General features: G+C 42.0%; 1 long non-coding RNA gene across 2 annotated transcripts; it reads left to right on the top strand.

Annotated features, from left to right (window-relative positions):
• The first annotated feature begins 787 nt into the window (after positions 1-787).
• LOC136004500 (uncharacterized) lies at positions 788-18,524 on the top strand. Of its 2 annotated transcripts, none has more exons than XR_010608498.1 (3): positions 788-835; positions 16,029-16,127; positions 17,038-18,524. It is a non-coding gene; the product is annotated as an uncharacterized LOC136004500 (long non-coding RNA). The 2 variants fall into 2 exon arrangements; XR_010608497.1 differs by lacking the exon at positions 788-835 and adding an exon at positions 892-936.
• The last annotated feature ends 2,148 nt before the right edge of the window (positions 18,525-20,672 follow it).

Here is a 20,672-nt window from a genome sequence, read left to right as displayed (position 1 = left end):
AAGAGCATGACAAGTGTGTATAAGAGCATCAGCATAAAATACATGATGGTTTTGCTGGTGTGATGTGTTTTCACAGTGAATAGTAGTTCTAGCTCATGTTCAAATTAAATTAGACCAAGACTTCTTATCAAGAGGCTAGAGAGTGGTATGCACTGTGTCCATATGACTGAGCTGAGTTGAGCCTCTGGAAGAGTCAGTTTAATGATTTTGCATACCCTTGGTTCTGCATGTCTTCACCTCTTGTTCTGTTGTTGAGCCTCATGGCATGCTTTTACTGCCTGCCAGAACACTTTCACAATATATTGAACATACAAGTACAGAATCCTAAATGCAGCTGTCTGCTTTCCCCCCAAATAACACAGTAGATATCAGTGTGCAACTGGCAGGTCCTTTCAGTCACTCTTGTGGTATTTGTGTGACAAGATTTGCTACTTTTCAGCATTACTTCTCTCTGCTTAAGACACGGTTAGAGATATTTAGAGAAAAAAGGGCTTAAAAATCCAACCACTTGTGGTATGGGTGTTTTGTTTAGTGGTTGTTTGTTTGTTTTTTAAATTTAAGTATTTTGGGGTTTAGGGCAAAGGTCACACTCTAACCCTTTTACCTAAGTGTCCTGGGTTTACCAGGAGCCGTTTTGCTCCTTCTAAGTAACTGGTGCAAGCTCTGTGTTTTGACTTCCAGCCTGGGCAGAGAGCTGATAACACCGATTTTTTTTAATTGCTGTTGAGTAATGTTTATTCTGGCCAAGGACTTTGTGAGTCTCATGCTCTGCCGGGGGTGATGGGAGGCCGGGAGGAAGCAGAGACAGGACACCTGACCCAAACTAGCCAAAGAGGTATTCCATACCACAGCATGTCATGCCCAGGGAGGTAACTGGGAGTTACCCGGAAGGGCATGTTCTCTCTTCGGGGGGGAGGTCGAACTCGTTTGGCGGTGGTATCGTATTCTCTTGTTATTTTCTCTTATCAATATTATCATTGGTGGTAGCAGCAGTGATTTGTGTTATACCTTAGTTACTGGGCTGTTCTTATCTCAACCCGTGGGAGTTACATTCTCCTGATTCTTCTCCCCATCCCTCCGGGAGCGGGGAGGGTCGGGGGGGGGGGGGGTGTGAGTGGACGAACTGTGTGGATCGGTTTAAACCACGACACTAAGCAACTTGGAGTAACATGGCATGGTTGGAGTTTGACCTGAAAGACAACTAGAAACATTTTTGCTTCAGTCCATATTGCCATGTCAACAGAGGTAGAAGTAAATTGTCATGATCTCGCAAGTCTCATTCTTTTAGTTATGTACTAAAGGTTAAATGCTTTTTCCATCATTATACCAGAGATCTCTAACAGAAGTGAGGAGAAAACTGGAAGCTTCTGACTTCCATTAACTGATGAGACCATCCTTCTTCCTGGTATTTCTTACTGATTGTTAAAATCATTAGTCTGATCTGGTTGTTACTCTGAGAGGAATGTGGGAGTATCTTCATTATTCTGTTAGCTGTAGTCTGCTGTTGCATGTACGGAGTGGGAGATTGAAGGTTGCTGATAAAACACCTATGGGAGATTACTCTGGCAAAGTTGTGAGAAAATTTAAGAATATGGAGTTGTGGCTGAATGCTTTTGGGGGGGCTTATTTTGGCACTTAATTCTTTACTATTTAGATTTATATTCATACATTATTTGCCTCTTTCAATAGTTAGTACTTCTCTGTGTTTTGATGGTTATTTTGGTAATTTTGCAGCCTCTGTATATGACATAGTTATCACAGGAGTTGCTTTCTGAACAGATTTTGACACTCCTGAATGCTTTAGGAGGAAGTAATTCCTGCTTATGTATAAATTCAGTAATATGCATACTTTAAAAAAGATGTATGACTTTATAATTGGCATTTCCCTTGTGAAAAGTCTCAAACTTTGCTTTTAGAAGCTGTGTGAGAAGAAGCAGCTGTTACAGTGCTGAATCTGTTTCCTTTCAAATGATCCTATGTATTAGAAAGTACTAGGCCATCAACTGCTGTTGTCCAACACAGGATTGTTTTCTTTAGTACTTTATTAAAATTAAACTTTCTAATGAATTGTGGATGCTTGGTGTCCACTACCCCTGGTTGGAATTAAAATGTGGATCAGTATATACTAGTATCTAACAGATACACAAATTTACTAAGGGGGGTTTATATATATTTTTAGCTATTTGTGGAGAAGAGTTTTATTTTGTTCCTAATTAGAGTCTTGTCAACCATTTTCACATCTTCCTGAGGTAAACATGAAAGAAATGGAGTTGCTGAGGCCAGGAAAGAACCTTGCTTGGGTGTGTTGGAGAAAGAGTCAGGTCTATTACAATAAGATGAAAGAACAGTCACTTGTCTGTGTTGTGCAGTGCTATTAATATTATGCAGAAATGCAAAAGCTGGGGAACCTGTCAGTAGAAATTTCCATTTTCTTTATGCTTCACAGCTCAGAGAGAGCCTATTCTGCAAGGAGACTAGCAAGTGGCATGGGGGAGTGGACAGTATACTGCAGCAGAGATTCCTGCTTCACTGATGAGCTGCTGCTTTGAAATGTTTGCTTTCAGAGCTAACTAATAACTGAATGTTTGCTATAATATTGTGTTTGGCTAACTTATCTTTATTATTATTATTATTATTTTCATTATTTGAATCTCATGTGATCTATAGGAAAAACTTAAGAACTTTCATCCAAACTATGTGCATTACATAGCCCTCTAGAAATAGGGATGGGGTAGGAAAGTTAACAGAAGTGTTTGTAGTAACTCTGTAGTGAATTTGCATGTGGTTTGCCAGGCTTTCTGACAATTACTGTCGCTGCAGAGTAGATCCACTATGATGCTGTGGTACCTCTTTCAAGGGCTGACAACTGAGATGCCTTGGGGAGGATGAGAAGTGATGGCAAATACCTGAGAATACTGGAATTTGACAGTGTTGACAGTTTGTATGATGGGAGACATCAGAGTCAATATAGATGTAAAACATTGTATAATCAGCCAGTAGAATGGACTTTTTATGTCTGTGTAGGAAAAAAAATCTTCCAATAGATTTTGAACATTGATTTTAAAAAACAAAATATTTTTTTTAAACATCCACTGGAGCACTGGTAGTATATTTTGTATGCATGCAGTGCTGAATGCAGGTTTTCCAGCCTAGAGCAGCCTCAAAGACGAGGCACAGAACTAAGCACAGCAATTAGAGTTCTGCTGGGCTTATTATCCTGGGCTCAGTCCCAGGGAAGCACTGCTACAGGGAGGAAACATTGAGGACTCAGGTGTGTCTTTTAGAACACATAGATCAGCGGTTGTATCTTGTGATGCCTGAAAACTTATTTCATCTTTGCAGGGTTGGTATTTTGGTTTGGTTTGGTTTTTTCCTCAGTTGTTGCAGGGATGAAACCTTTGTGTGTGAGCAACTGATGCTTGAAGTAGTTGGCAGCAAATTTGATGTACTGCCACAATGGCCAACTGTCTTATGCCAGCCTCGGCTCTAAAGACTGTAATTACAAAGCTGTAGTTAAAAGCCTTCACAGGACAATCTTGATTTTTTTGTTTTTGTTTTTGGGTTTTTTTTTCCCTTCTGTTTTGATAGAATATCCTAGTTTTCTTTGGCTTGCTTAGCTGTTGAATGAGAAATTAAGTCAGTAAGTTTTAAATACAAGAAATATTACATGGTTTGGTAGTTACTGCTAGTAAGGTGTATTGCTTTCTGACAATAACTGCTGGCCCTGTTTATGTGCAGGACTGCTCATTAGAAAAATATGCAGTAAAAGCAGTGAGAAGCAGCTAGAAAAGAATCAAGAGGGAAATCTACAAGAACACAAAATGAAATGGGGGTTGTAGAAGCATTCATTCATTCAGGAATATGTTTTGTAATTTACAGCAGAGTAACTTCATCTACCAGAGCTTTTTTTCCAACTCAAAAGTAGTTAAAAATAAGAATCAAGTCATACTAATCTTGGTTGTTGTCCTGGGTTCAGCAGTAGCAGTTATTTTTCTCCTTAGTAGCTAGTGCAGTGCTGTGTTTTGATTTTTTGGCCTGGGAACAGTGTTGATAAGGCTGATGTTTTCAGTTGCTGCTCAAATGTTTGGTCTGGCCAAGGACTTCCTGAGCCTCATGCTCTGCCAGGGAGGAAGGGAGGCCGGGAGGAAGCAGAGACAGGACACCTGACCCAAACTGACCAAAGAGGTATTCCATACCACAGCACGTCATGCCCAGGGAGGTAACTGGGAGTTACCCCGGAAGGGCTAGTTCACTGCAGGGTTTGAGGAGGTATCAGTCGGTGCTCGGCTGGGGGGAGTGGGGCGAGTTGTTGGTCGTCTGGTGTTGAGCTGTTGTATTCTTTCCTCTTGTTATTTCCTTTATCATTATTATTATTGGTGGTAGCAGTAGTGATTTCTGTGATACCTTAGTTACTAAACTGTTCTTATCTCAACCCGTGGGAGTTGCATTCTTTTTGATTCTCCTCTCCATCCCTCCAGGAGCAGGGGGAGGGCAAGAAGCTGGGGGGGGGGGGGGGGGGGGAGTGAGTGAACGAGCTTTGTGGTTGGATTTAAACCACGACAGTTGTGAGGCCACTTCTTCCATCTCTTCAAACTTGTAGCTTGTCCCTGACCTTTTGGAGAGCTATGGTTTTTGAAAGTCACTTGTGTTAATTCAGGGGTTTTTATACACTTTGCTTGTGATGCTGGAAATAGAACTGATTTCAGCAAGTGCCAGACACTTGGGGACAGGATCGAAGTGCCTGAACAGGAGCACCTGCAGAGAGACCTTTGGGGGCTGCTGCCTGCAGTATGGGACCCATGGGGTCCTTCAGACTTGCATGGGGTCCAGGCACTGTAGTCCCACACTGTGAGATGGGCACTAAGATATCTCTGCACAAAGCTCCTGTATCTGTGTAAGCCTAAATAAATGAGAAAAAGAGATGGGAATCGGTGCTCATACAGTTAATTTGGCTCTTTCTACATAGAACTTACTTTTGCTTGAGAGACCATGTTTCCATTTTTAATTGTGGTTCAAAATACTCATACAATGTTTAATAATATGATTATAGAGTAAAATTATGGGAGTTTGACCAGAGGTGCTTGGTTGTAGAGGACTGACTGGTATGTTTGTAAACTTCAAATTAATAGCTTCATATAGAAACAAGGGGAAAAATTCTCAAACCTTGCAAGTAAAGTATAGGTTGGAGGGAAAATGAGGAGCATTGTTAAAAAAAAAAAAAAAAAAAAAAAAAAAAAGAAAAATTATTATCCTGGGTTCAGCAGTTATTTTTCTCCTTAGTAGATGGAGCTGGTGCAGTGCTGTGTTTTTGACTTTCAGCCTGGGAACAACGCTGATAACACACCAATGTTTTTAGTTGTTGCTAAGTAATGTTTACTCTAATCAAGGACTTTTCAGTCTCATGCTCTGCCAGTGAGGAGAGGCACAAGAAGCCCGGAGGAAGCAGAGACAGGACACCTGAACCAAAGTAGACAAGAGGGTTGATTCAGAGAAATCTCCAGGAACTCGTCAACAAAGTTTAAGTTGACAAGCAGGTATTCTTTATTGTGGTGCCAGGAGACACAGGGGATAGCTCCTCCTAGCATGCCTCATCCGAGCATCAACAAGGCTGTGATTATATTGTCCTTGAACATACATATTCATTACATTATATACATTACATCATACTTCTAGAGAATCCCTCCTGCATGCGCAGTAAAATGTGGTAGGGGGCTTTGGGACCCCTGGTGGTTATTTCTTCATCACTTCATTTTAGGATCGTTGTCATATGTTTTAGGATCATTGTCAACCAGGGGCTGGTTCTGGCAAAGCTTATCTTAGTAATTTCCTTTTCTGTATAGTTGCTAACAAAGCCTAAAGTCCTTGAAGTTGCTTATTTACAACCCCATTCTTCAATCAACCCCATTCTTCAGGGTATTCCATACCACAGCACATCATGCCCAGTAAAAAACTGGGGGAGTTACCTGAAAGGTGCAGATTGCTGCTTGGGTCAGGCTGGGTATTGGTTGGTGGGTGGTTAGCAATTGTATTCTCTCCCCTTGTTATTTCCCTTATTGTTATTATTATTGGTGGTGGTAGTAGTGATTTTGTTTTATACCTTAGTTACTGGACTGTTCTCATCTCAGCCTGTGGGATTTACATTCTATTGATTCTCTTCCCCATCCCTCGGGGGTGGGGGTGGGGGTGGGAGGAAGAAGGCGGGAGTGAGTGAGGGGCTATGGGGTTCTGAGTTACTGGCTGGGCTTACACCACAACAGTCATTAACCACACTTCCCCCTCCCTTTACCTGCCAACTAGAAAATTAACCTCTGAAACCCAAAGTCATGAAAGGAAATGTTACTTTTGAGCTCTCTCTTTTGTGGAAAATAACCTGGACAGCAGCAGGCCACTAACCTTTTCCACCTTTTTTGACAAAGTCAAGTTGTTGAAATGTGCAAGTTTCTTTTCCAGATTACATAGATTTAGCTACTTTAAACTCCATGTAAATGTAAACTCTTGGATTTCAGAAAGCACATGACCAAAGCAACTACTTGTTTGTCATATTTGTTGGGGTTTTTCGTGGTTTTTTTTTTAATGGTTCCTAATTTCAGAACCATATAAGACCCTTAAAATGAAAGACTGTAGGATGCTGTCCACTTTTCTAGAGTTTCCCACCTTTACAGCAGAATCAGCAGAAGAGCCTTGCCCTTTTTTAGTATAAAATGCTGTCTTGGCATAAACTTATCTTCATCCACAAGTTGTTTCCTCTGCTTTATGCTCCTTCTGAGTGGAACAGATAGCTGGTGATGGCAGTAGTAAGTACTTATCCTGGGATACTCTGTTTTGGACTAATGGGACTGTTTTGAGAATGAAGACCCTAGGCTGAGAATGAAGACCCTAGGCCCACTGTAGGAGAGGATCTGGTTCGCGACCATCTTAGGAACTTGAACGTACACAAGTCCATGGGACCTGATGAAATCCATCCGCAGGTCCTGAAGGAGCTGGCGAATTAAGTTGCTAAGCCACTGTCCATCATATTTGAAAAATTGGGGCAGTCAGGTGAAGTTCCCGATGACTGGAAAAAGGGAAATATAACCCCCATTTTCAAGGAGGGGAAAACAGATGACCCAGGGAATTACAGACCAGTCAGTCTCACCTATGTTATTGATAAGTTTTGTGAGCTCTGTGGATATGGAAGACTGTGTTAGTTTTATCTTTTTAAGAAGTGAGCCTTATTGTATGAATGTGAATCATTAATTGCATTAAAAAGGTTTGATCTAAACAGGGAAAATGGAATTGCAGTTCTTCAGTTTTGAATTGTTGGCTTCTTTGCAAGGACAAACTTAATTTTCTTTGTAAAGATTGCAACAAAATAAAATTCCGGGTGATGATGACAAAGTTTCTAATGTACTTGCATCTTTGGTTTCCTGGAATAATTGTGACAAAGGTTCCATCAGTCTAATTTCAGCAGTATTTCATATTCGGTGGTATCTCAAACTTCTCACAAGAAGACTTTGAGTCGATTTGTAGTATGGGGATAGGTGATAATGTCTATCATGTTGTGGGTAGGTATTGCTGTCTTGCTTCTACTGTTCTCTGGCAAGGTGGTCAAGCTGATGGATTTAGGAAGTCAGAGGTCAGCAGAATTAATTAATAAGCACCTCTGACCCCATAAATCATAGAGCTGTCATGGTTTAAGCCCAGCTGGTAACTCAGAACCACAGAGCCACTTGCTCGCTACCCCCTTCTCCCCCCTCTCCCGGCAGGATGGGAAGGAGAATTGAAAGACTGTAAACCCCATGGCTTGAGATAACAGTCCAGTAACTAAAGTATAATGTAAAACTACTAATAATAATAACGGTAAAGGAAATAACAAGGGGAGGGAATGCAAAGCTAAAAAGTGAAGGGGGGAAACCCCCCAATAAACGCACGTGATGCACAATACAATTGCTCACCACCTGTTGACTGATACCCTGCCTGACCCAAGTGTGGAGAGCTTTGCAGAGGACTGGCTGCATGGCAGAGGCCATGCAGATGGTGACATACTGCAGCTGGTGCAGATCTCAGATGGAAAAGTACAAGGGAGCAAGATGAGCGCGCCCTGGAGATAAACCGCGGCAGAAGCAGAACGATAATTAAGCTTGTGACCTTCAAGTTGTTTAATGTTTATTTTACTAACCAGACTCCTTATCCCTGATTCTATTTTGTGCCCTGTTTTGCTGAATTCCTTTACTGTACCTTAAACCAATAATATTGTAACATGTAGAAGCTATAAACCAATAATACTGTAACATGTGGAAGCTATAAACCAATAATCTTGTAACATGTAAAAGCTGTAAGCCAATAATCTCTCTGTAACCAAACTATAAACATGCAAGCAAGGTATATAAGTATCCATCTGCCCAGCAATAAAAGAGACTTCTAAAGCAAGTTATGCTCGTGTCTCCCAGCTCTTTGCGACACCCAAGCAGCAATCTGGGCCTTCTAGGTGACTCCCCATAGTTTATACACTGGGCATGATGCGCTGTGGTATGGAATACCCCTTTGGCCACTTTGGGTCACATGTCCTATCTCTGCTTCCTCTGAGCTTCTTGTGCCCCTCCCTGTCGTGAAAGGAAGACTTGGACGACTCAATATGAGTTAACAGCAAGCTTCGTTTATTGGGCTTCTACCTTCGGTTAATATAACAGTAAATATGCAAATACTAGGCACTTGATTGGTTTTGGCACAAATAAGGCATTGCGTAAGCTCTATATTTTTGCAGCTACACCATGCACCCCCCCACCATCCTCTTTCTCATGCACTTACCGCTTAGTGTCCTTGGCTGTGATTGGTCATAGTATGTTGCTGTTTGCCGGTGTCCTTCAGTTCCTCATTATCTGGCGTGAGAAGTCTGCACCATGTTCTACACAGATGTCTTGTTTCAGCTCGTTGATGGGAACGTGACCTTTTTCAACAAGCCAATCCCCCACAATTCCCCCTTTTTCTTTATAAAGGAATAAGGACTGAGTCAGGAGTCGTTGTAAACAAGTAGAATAACATTGCAAAGCATAACAAAGCAACAAACCCTCTATGAGACCTATAACGGCGAAGCAGCTTGTAAAGCAAACATATATGCAGCTCTATGAAGCGAACCTAGATTTTCAAATAATTCGAGTAATTCAAAATCTGTACTTCTAAAATCAGCTAAATATTTTCGAAGCGTTATAAGCGGGTTACATAAAAGTTATTTTGACAGACTATACAAAAAGCCTTTGTTTCAGCCAACTCTGGCGAAGATGCCTTATAGATTGACAACCACCACAATACAATTCTACTGTAGGGTCATACTGATGATAAAAACTACAAGGTAGTGTCTACTGTGGTTGCCAAGTCCATTCCGAGGTTGTCGGCAGTGGCTGGTTGCAAGGCAATGGAGTTTGACTTGCTGCGTACACACGTTGAGGCGCAGGGGCTGTAGGACCCATGCTTGGGATCATCACGCGACGGGTCTTGGCGCTCCGCTGCCTGTTTCCCGACAGGTTCTGTTTACGTCGACAGGTAGCAGCACAATGGTTATCCATTTGACAATTAGGGCACCAAACCGAGTGGTGGCAATCTTTTCTCATGTGCCCATTTTGACCACATCTAAAACATCGAGGACCCTTGACCATACCGGTGGCTTGCAAAGGTGCCAAGGCCGCTAATATTTGCGAATGACTTTTTTTGAATTGCCTCTCCCACTGCTTTTACTGCCTCAACCAACATTGTCTGATGCCCCATAGGTACCCGTGCCATTCGTACTAACATCTCTTCTACAGTGGCATTTGCAGGTAACAGAACAAGTATCTGCCTTACAGCATCATTACAGTTCTGTATTGCACACTGACGCAGTAAAATACCATGCATGTATTCTGGAGTACCTGACTTCCTTATAGCATCAGCTACCCTATCCACAAAGGTACTGAAGGGCTCGTCCTTTTTTCTGTGTCACTTTCATGTAGGCAGGAGCTGCAGTAGTATCTTTAATCTGTGATAGAGCTCGCAAGTCTAGTCTCATAGATTCTTTTAACAATTCTGGACCTAGCTGGACTTGAGCCTCCTTAGTGGAGAACTGTCCAGTTCCCATCAGGTGTTGTAATTGCACCCCAATCAGGGGATCTCCCTGGCCTTGCTGAACTGCAACCGCCTCTTGACAGGCTTCCTGCCAATACATGTTCCATAACAACAACTGCGAAGGGGTGAGGATTAATTTCACAATACTTTTAATATAACAGCAAATCTGTTCCCCAAATATATGACAACATTTGCCTAGTGGGTTCAAACTGAATGCCTGTAGAAGAAACAGTTTGCCTTAACTGAGATAGCAATTTCCAATTTAAGGGAGACATTTCAGCATTTACTGCCTGACCTTGAGCGTTAATCTGGTACTTAACAGGAAAGGCGAGAATCTTTTCCTGCAACGCCTGCAAACAGTCAAAATCATTGTTTGACAGAGCTTCTCTCTGAATAGATTTCCAATCTATCATCTGAATTCGCATTTGTCTACCTGTGCTCTGCAACTTTACCTTTTTTTTCTTCTCCCCCCCCCCCTTTTTTTTTTTTTTTTCGAAAGTTGTTCACCCTGCTTTGCACGGCTACAAACAGCAGCCTGCTCGGCAGCAGCTACAGCTGCCTGCCTGCTTCGGCAGCAACCATAAATACCTGTCAGCAACCACACTTTTGCATTAACCCTTTCTTGCCTGAAATGTTAAACCACTACCTGTTAAAAACTTTTACATGAACACGACAACAAAAAAAATACATAGAACACTATCTGCCCTCATCACACACACACACATACGTATGCATATGGGATCCCACAAGCACACTTCACACAACTACAATATTTGAAACACAAAATTCAGACAATCATTACTCGCACTACACAGTCCCACGTACAGAACGCGGCACAAGGACTCTGTGAAGACTATCAGGAAACCAGCTCCAATAAGCATCATCGCAGTGTGAGGTGGCAGGCTCAGCCCTAGCGAGCGTCCCCGCAGAGGCTCTGCCTCCCCCACATCGCATGAGGTTTGGGCTTTTATACTGACCAAAATGCACACTCATTCTGACACAGGTGGCCAGCCTATGTCAGAAGAAGTGGCCAGCAATATCTATAAGGGTTTCCAAGCATCAATAGAATCATAGACATATTTTTGTCAACTTCTAGTACATGAGTATCACAGAGAGACTGTATCAAATGAGTTGTATATGGGGCCCCAAGTCCACGGTCCGTCACAGCCCGCCCGATACCCCTGATAAGGGCATACGAGGGACCTTCCCACCGCAGGTCTTGATCCAGCACATACATCACAGGGAAAGCACACAATATATCTGCATCCCCCACCCATTTCACTTCCCCCTTTACAGCTGCCCATTTATCATGAGGATCTGGGGGATATAAATCAGGCTTCTTTTCCGGCTCCATGTCAACAGGATCATCCAGGTCAGCATCAGAATTAACAGGCGTCAGAACTTCAGAAGCAGCAACAGCAGCCTGGTGAGCACGCACAGGATCCTTCTTGGGGTCAATAGGGCCCGGGTCAAAAAAAACTGTCTTCATCTCTGTCCTCAGTCTTTGCAGCTGCGGCGGCAACTGGCAGAGGCTCAGGGGTGGCCAGGGGTGGGGGGGGGACATTGGGTTCCACGATCTCACTTTTTGACTTTAACGGCTCTAAAATAGTTCTCCAACTGACTAACAAATGTTTCACAGTGTCACTGCCTTTTGTGGCTGCGTCCCACAACTTAACTCGTGCACCATTCCACAAAGAGACCTCAGATACGGTAGACTCATCAGTCTCTGGATAATGCGTCTTCGACCATTTCAACATTAAATTTAAGTTTGTCTCTTTAATACCATGCTTTTCTAAAAAGCAATTTAATAAATTTAGGGCAGCTTGCCTCTCCATACCCCCTTTTAAGGTGCTCGCGCTCCGTTGCCCTACGAGGCTTCGGCTGCTCCTCCTCCTTGGTGCAACGCTGTCGATACAGCCACTGCAAGTCCGGCGGCGCCCAGATCCCGTCTATACTGTTGTCCTTTCGCGCGATGCGCCGCTTTGACCCTCCGGGACAAAATCGGAGCCAAGTGCCAATTTTCATGGCCGTGGTGTTGTTACCATCCAAGCGAAGACAAGTATCACGTCGGGGTCACCATTTGTCGTGAAAGGAAGACTTGGACGACTCAGTATGAGTTAACAGCAAGCTTCGTTTATTGGGCTTCTACCTTCGGTTAATATAACAGTAAATATGCAAATACTAGGCACTTGATTGGTTCTGGCACAAATAAGGCATTGCGTAAGCTCTATATTTTTGCAGCTACACCATGCACCCCCCCACCATCCTCTTTCTCATGCACTTACCGCTTAGTGTCCTTGGCTGTGATTGGTCATAGTATGTTGCTGTTTGCCGGTGTCCTTCAGTTCCTCATTATCTGGCGTGAGAAGTCTGCACTATGTTCTACACAGATGTCTTGTTTCAGCTCGTTGATGGGAACGTGACCTTTTTCAACAAGCCAATCCCCCACACCTCCTCATTGGCAGAGCATGAGAGACTAAAAGTCCTTGATTAGAGTAAGCATTACTTAGCAACAACTAAAGCATCTGTGTGTTGTTAGCATTGTTCTAAGACTAAAGCCAAAACACAGCACTGCACCAGCTACTAAGAAAGAGAAAAATAACTGTTACAACTGAACCCAGGACAGAGTATTGTGTGTCAACTACTTAGTCTTTAAGTATGGTACTAAGGAAGTACAGAATGTGTGTCTGAAAAAACAATCTGGATTATAAGAAGTGAAAAGGTGGAATAGTAAGCAAATATTTCTGATGGTTAGCTCCTTTACAATTAAAACTTACTTAATTTTGAATATGACTTGTCTTAACTCTGCAGCTGTTAATTTTGCTATACTAATAATTTTGTTATGATTTTGTGTTGAATTTTGAAAACAACTAGGATTTTTTTATTTGAACACTGGAGTCTTTGTGTACACAGCTCAATTTTATTAATATTCAAAGCAGTTTAGGTTCTTTGATTCATACTGTGAGAAACTATCTTCTCCTGTCAAATAATTTCTGTGATTCTTCTCTGTACCCTGTCCAATTTTTCAACATAATTTTAAACATGTGGATACTGGAACAGCACATGGCATTTCAGTTTCTCTTGCCACAGGTAAGATTACAACCTTATGTCTGTCGTGTCCATATGTCCAAAGGAATGTATAAGTGCTTTTTCTTCCTTTTTTTTTTGGTCATGGCATCACATCTTGAGATGCTTACCTACTGTAATTACTAAGTTATGATATTTTTCTTCTAGGATGTTGTCTTCGTTCTGTAGGCCTTTCCTGTAGGTTACAGATGTACTCTGGTAGTACAATGTATTACTTGACCTTGGGTTGAACTACTTTGGTTTAGGTATTCAAGAGTGTAGCTGCCCTCAGTATTTAGTTTCAGCATTCTTGGTGATATACGTATGTTTAGAGACTTGATGAAAATGTTGAATACTGTTGAGTCTGGTGGCTGTTGTCATATATAGTGAGACTTCCCCTTTAGTGAGGAAAGGTCTGCACAGATGAGAACCACAGCTCTTGCTGGCAAACCCAGAGGCACAATTAGAGCTGCTAAACTCAGAGTTGGAAAGGATAGTTGGAGAAATTGTAAAATGCCATTTATTTTCTGATGTCTCTATTTCTTAACTTTATCTCTGCAAAACAAGATAGCTAAAACTGCAATAGCTATTTAATAAAATTCCTTTTTTTTTTTTTTTTTAAATGCTGTAAGTACCAGATAATATCTATCTTGGTAAGCTTGAACAGAGAGAAAAAATATTTCTCTAATTATGCACTGGCAGGTGGAAAGATGATAGGAGTTTGAGACCCACCATTTGCTTTTGTTTCCTTACTATTTGGGAAGACAGTTTGAGTATTACTGGGATAATGAAATCTGAACATGTCTGTGGAAAAAGCAATGAGCAATAGAAGCCTCTCAGATTTCTTGCAAAGGTCCCCCTTTTAGATGAGGATTAGGCCACAGTTATACATACAGTTCATTGCCAGGTGCACTTAATTTTGATAAACCAGCTGTCCCTGTGTCAGTGCCCTCAAAATAGACAGTTTTTCCTAGTGAATAACACAGTGCCAGAAACTCAGTTTTTACAATTATTTTCTAAAGCATTCTCCAGTCATGGCACAAAAATCAGATGTTTTGGGGGTGGCTAGATGACAGTGGTCTTTCAAAGTTTTTGTGCTGTGTAGCTGGAACATAATCATGGGATTGATACCCAGGGAATAAGTTTAGGTTTCTATCTTCAGTTTTCTGAGCCTCACTTCTTACAGAGCTTTACAAGATGCACTTTGAGGAAAAATAAAACAAGAAAATAAATCCTGCTTGTAGTAAGTGGAGAAGCAGGAACAGGAAGTGAGCCTGGCTTGCATGTGAAAGAAGAGAGTCAAGTAGACTAAATTTATCCTTGAATTCTAAGTAGAGTGGTGATGGGATTTAGTTTTTAATGGTGGGAGTTGGCATGTTCAGTGTGGTTTTGTTGTGGGTTTTTTTTTTCTTTAACTCAAAACTTTAAGTTGCATAAGTTGCACCACTGACATTCAGAATTTTTATTTATATTCCAGTGATATGTTAATGACCCTGCTTTATGTAAGCTACAGCAGCATAATCATCTGAACACTGACATGTGCAGCATATGTATAGCTGAATTGGATGTTCATAGAATCATAGAAGAGTTAGGGTTGGAAAGGACCTCAAGATCGTCTAGTTCCAACCCCCCTGCCATGGGCAGGGACACCTCACACTAAACCATCCCACCCAAGGCTTCATCCAACCTGGCCTTGAACACCGCCAGGGATGGAGCCCTCACAACGTCCCTGGGCAACCCATTCCAGTGCCTCACCACCCTAACAGGAAAGAATTTCCTCCTTATCTCCAATCTAAACTTCCCCTGTTTAAGTTTTAACCCGTTACCCCTTGTCCTGTCACTACAATCCCTGACGAAGAGTCCCTCCTCAGCATCCCTATAGGCCCCCTTCAGGTACTGGAAGGCTGCTATGAGGTCTCCATGCAGCCTTCTCTTCTCCAGGCTGAACAGCCCCAACTTCCTCAACCTATCTTCATATGGGAGGTGCTCCAGTCCCCTGATCATCCTCGTGGCCCTCCTCTGGACTTGTTCCAGCAGTTCTATGTCCTTTTGATGTTGAGGACACCAGAACTGCACACAGTACTCCAGGTGAGGTCTCACAAGAGCATAGTAGAGGGGCAGGATCACCTCTTTCGACCTGCTGGTCACGCTCCTTTTGATGCAGCCCAGGATACGGTTGGCTTTCTGGGCTGCGAGCGCCCACTGCCGGCTCATGTTCATTTTCTCATCGACCAGCACCCCCAAGTCCTTCTGTCCTTGGAGCAAAGCAAGGATTTTCCCTGAACATAGGTGCCATGGGGTGTTGCTGTGCTTATGTTCTAACATGTCTGCTTGAAACATTAATCTCAGGCAATAAATATGTAAAAATCTGTGTATTTTCACAATCCGGGCATCTGTTATTCATAGAAATGGTGTACGCCATGCAGTCTTCTACAATGAATGCCTCAAAGAACTGGTAGAAAAATTCCTGATGGTTATCTGGGCAGTGCATGTAGCACTGTTGTGATGTGAATGAGAACAAAGGGTTCCTGGAGTGCTAAAGTTTGGTATTGAGGTTACTTCAGTGTCAGCTGAGGTAGAACAGCTTTACTCGTTTATGCTGACAGTACTTTTCTAACAAACCCGGTAGAAATTGAGGTAACTCATCCACAGTCTGCCTTGGTGCTTTATGTGTACATGCTATATGACTGCAGTTCACAGACCAATGTGCACACATGCTACATTTCCTGTGTAATAATCTTTGCCTTCTTTTGTGTGCGTGATAAACTGCATAGGAAGTGGGAAAATATTGCTATAGTTCTTGTTCTAACCTTCTTCTGTTTCATCACTTCTAATAAAAGCAAGCAAATAATCATTCTTTAGTAATGCTAATAAATTTATTTTTTTAGGATCTGGTCAACACTGGACTCAGCACTTTCTTCTTTTTCATTGCCTCTGTAGTACTTGCTGCTTTAAACCATAAAACTGGAGCAGAAATTGCTGCTGTGGTAAGAATTTAAACTTCTTTATATATGACTCATCTATTAAAACTAAGAATAACTTCCTCATGTTCATTGAATGCACCCGTTGCCTTTGCCATCACAGTTTACTTCTAATTTTACTGTTCTGATTTGAAAAGTACTGACATCCTTTGAGTTGTTTGCCTTAAGGCTTGAGGCAAGAACAAACAAAAACATGATTTGTAGGGAACACTTTAGCAGTTGAGCTTGCCTTCTTTATAGGTAGCTTAGATGATACTGCTCTATATTGCACGCCTACGGAAAAGATAGAGCCAGAAGTTCACAATTGAAGCTCCTTTCACACAATTTGCCGAATTCTTCTTGCTCACTACAGACCATTTGTGTTCTGTGGAGTGAGTATAGTAGTACTTCAAGATTTTAAATCTAGACCAGTAAGCTCAAGCAAATTAATTTTGTGCTTGAGTTGGCAACATTTTAATTCCCTCCCCCCCCCTTTTCAAACCTGGATGTTGAAAATCCCACCACAGTTCTGCAGAAGTATATAGGAAGAATTGAAAAAAAAATAATAATTGCAAATTCGCTCCTTCTCCAGGCTGATGGTCTGGACTGGTCATCTGTTCTCTTGTCATTCATTCACTGTTATGTTCACCCTGTGGAATGAACTGTTAGATGAAGAGCTGTGTTCTTTGTATATTTATTGTACATTGTTGTATATTTCTATGTTTGTAGACAAAGAACTTTGTTTTCTGGGATCATTGATCTTGGTTGGTTTTGAAGATTTTCTAGTTCGTTGAAGAAAAGCATAAATTTTTACAGACCATCGTGATTTGTCAGCGAAAATAAAGTAGAAAACTAAGCTTCTGAGGAATTTGTCACAAAACTACTCTTGTTCTTGTTTTCAAAAATTGTCTTTGACAATTCTTTCTACTTCTTGTAGATATTTGGTTTCTTGGCAATGGCAATGTATGCTGTGAACACATATTTAGCTATTAAAAAGTGGCGAGTGAACAGCAGACAACAAAATAGTGGGCAGACCAGTGATTCCATATGTGCTCAGACAGAGTCCAGAGAAGTGGATCATCGCCCTGAGATTCAGCGTCTGGATGCATGAAAGTGACATTCAAATGGGACTGCAAAGGGAAAAGACATGCTTAACTCCCTCATGGAATAAAGGGGTTTGTCTTTATTTGAGGAAGAAAAGGAAGATCAGATGGTGGCAAAGAATGCTCAGCCCTGCATATGTTCAGAGGTGTATTGAGTCGGAAGCTGTTGTCATGAAGGCAGTAAATGTTGGTCATTCAAAAGCAAGATCCGTTTAAGATGTCCACATATATATATTCACATATATAGCTTATATAATATATGTATATGCTCTGGAGTATGTTATTGTTTTGGATTAACTGCACATTACTTTCCTCTCCCAAGTGCAAGTTCTGAATATACATGTTCTGCCACTGTTTCTTCACCTATTGGAAAACACTAAGACCAGCACTGCATTGGTTGGTTAATATAATAAAAGCACCTAAAGGAAATTTAATAAATGCAAAAAGGAAGTGAGGCGCAAATAGCAATAACTTTAGCCATGTTGTTATGTCCAGGAAACTCTCTGTATCTATCCTCATGCAGCCTAAGCAGTACAGGTCAATTTTTGTCTGCAAGATCTCCTGCAGTTTCACTGTTGGTGCACTTATATAGCTGAAATGGACAACCATCTCCCATTTTTTGTTTGATGGATGTAGTGTTGAGGTAGTTACTCTATGGGTTACTCTGGAATTGCCATATTCAGTTCATGCTAACTGCACAAATTCATGCATGTTCCCTTGAATGGTCACCATAATGCATCAAGTGCAAGTATGTGGTAAGCAAGAACTAGCAACAAATTATGATGGGCTTATAAAGTGTTCCTGAGGTTGCAATACTGTGATTTATGCAAGATAAATATTGTTCTTTTTGGAAGGTTGGGTGTGTCTTCTAAAATTAAAACTTGGTAGTAGGTAAAACTGAATTTTTAAAGTTTTTTGTTTGAGTTTTTTTGATTGTTTGGGGTTTTTTAATTGTGTGTTCCTGCAATTTTTTTCCCCTAATACTTCTTTGGAAAAAATAGTTAATTGGAGGATAATATGGTTGTATTGATTTCTTTAGAAATAGTTTTACCTAACTGTAGGTTTCTTATTTTAATTGTACTTCCAGTGAAGAGAAGAATATTTTGTCTACTCCAAACTCAAATTTTGCAGTCAGACAAAATCATAACATTATTAGAAAGATGTCCCTTGATATTTTTCTGGGCTTTATTTGATAGGTGTTTTTATCTGTGTAGTGTGTTATTTGGTATATGCATGTGGGCATGTTGCAGGAAGAATATATGTGGGGGAGAAGATCTCTAGAGCTGAATTCCTTTCTGGTATAAACTGCTGAAATCTCTAAGATTAGCAGAACTGTGTGTCCTGTCTGCCTGAATTTATCTCACGTTTGACTTGAACACTTTTTGCATTGTGTTCTTGTGTAGCTGTATTCTTAAGTGGATGAATGCAGTTAACTGGAATCTTAAGAACAAATGGCAGTATGTGGCAGATGGGTCATTTATAAACACGAAAAACAGGTTATACCAAACAGTAGGTCAATAGAAGTGCCTGGACTTTTTAATACCTGAGGGAACTGGGATAGCAACAGGAGTGAACCTAATGCTACAATGTTTGAATCGAACGTTTGAGCAACAGGGAATTATTTTGATGTGTGAAAAAAACGGTGACAAAACTGATGTCTTCTCGTTTTCAGTTTACTCATGTCTATAGCCCACAATACTCCAGGTGAGGTCTCACAAGAGCAGAGTAGAGGGGCAGGATCACTTCCTTCGACCTGCTGGTCACGCTCAGAGAATACGATACCACCGCCGAACGAGTTCGACCCCCCCGAAGAGAGAGAGCCTGCTCCTTCCGGGTAACTTCCAGTTCCCTCTCTGGGCATGACATGCTGTGGTATGGAATACCTCTTTGGCTAGTTTGGGTCAGGTGTCCTGTCTCTGCTTCCTCCCGGCCTCCCTCGTCCCCAGCAGAGCATGAGACTCACAGAGTCCTTGGCCAGAATAAACATTACTTAGCAACAATTAAAAACAATCGGTATTATCAGCTCTCTGCCCAGGCTGGAAGTCAAAACACAGAGCTTGCACCAGTTACTAAGAAGGAGCAAAACGGCTCCTGGTAAACCCAGGACAATGGTGCATCTTAAAAGCTGAGGTATGTTGACACATCGGTGTGATTATCAAATAACTTCTGCTCAGCTGAAGTGTGTTAGTTGCTTCATAGAGACTTGCAGGAAACAAATGCTGCACCAGAAGGGCTTCATGTGTCTAGAGGAAAGTATAGTTTCATACTAATTTCTGCTCAGTCCCAATGAAATGAGTAGAGCCATCAAACAGCACTTCTGAAAACTGGGTACATAGATCTTGCTGTTTACAGCATAAAATAATGGATTATTTAGAGGGCCAGCAAAGGTCAGAACGCCTGTGAAGATAGAAATGTTGTGTATGAATTTTAATGGCAACAAAATAAAAAACTTAAAAAAATAGGCACAAAAGAGTTCTTTCTGGGGTGCCATGTTGCCACAAGACTTGTTTCTCAAGGCCCAGAATAGTATTCCGGGCAGTGGCGTTGGGCACAGCGTATGTTTCCAGCCATCTTGGTGGTTGCTTCTACCATGGTAAGCACATAGAATCATAGAATAGTTAAGGTTGGAAAAAACCTCAAGATCATCTAGTTCCAACCCCCCTGACATAGGCAGGGACACCTCACACTAAACCATCCCACCCAAGGCTTCATCCAACCTGGCCTTGAACACCGCCAGGGATGGAGCCCTCACAACGTCCCTGGGCAACCGATTCCAATGCCTCACCACCCTAACAGGAAAGAATTTCCTCCTTATCTCCAATCTAAACTTCCCCTGTTTAAGTTTTAACCCGTTACCCCTTGTCCTGTCACTACAGTCCCTGACGAAGAGTCCCTCCCCAGCATCCCTATAGGCCCCCTTCAGGTACTGGAAGGCTGCTATGAGGTCTCCACGCAGCCTTCTCTTCTCCAGGCTGAACAGCCCCAACTTCCTCAACCTATCGTCATACGGGAGGTGCTCCAGTCCCCTGATCATCCTCGTGGCCCTCCTCTGGACTTGTTCCAGCAGTTCCTTGTCCTTTTGATGTTGAGGACACCAGAACTGCACACAATACTCCAGGTGAGGTCTCACAAGAGCAGAGTAGAGGGGCAGGATCACCTCCTTCGACCTGCTGGTCACGCTCCTTTTGATGCAGCCCAGGATACGGTTGGCTTTCTGGGCTGCGAGCGCACACTGCCGGCCCATGTTCATTTTCTCATCGACCAGCACCCCCAAGTCTTTCTCTGCAGGGCTGCTCTGAATCTCTTCTTTGCCCAATCTGTAGCTGTGCCTGAGATTGCTCCGACCCAGGTGTAGGACCTTGCACTTGTTGTGGTTGAACTTCATAAGGTTGGCATCAGCCCACCTTACAAGCGTGTCAAGGTCCCTCTGGATGGCATCCCTTCCCTCCAGCATATCAACCGGACCACA

This window comes from Lathamus discolor, chromosome W (genome assembly GCF_037157495.1).
Source record: "Lathamus discolor isolate bLatDis1 chromosome W, bLatDis1.hap1, whole genome shotgun sequence".
NCBI lineage: Eukaryota > Metazoa > Chordata > Aves > Psittaciformes > Psittacidae > Lathamus > Lathamus discolor.
The sequence above is the reverse complement of the archived record's forward strand: the minus strand, read 5'-3'. Positions and strand labels throughout refer to the sequence as shown.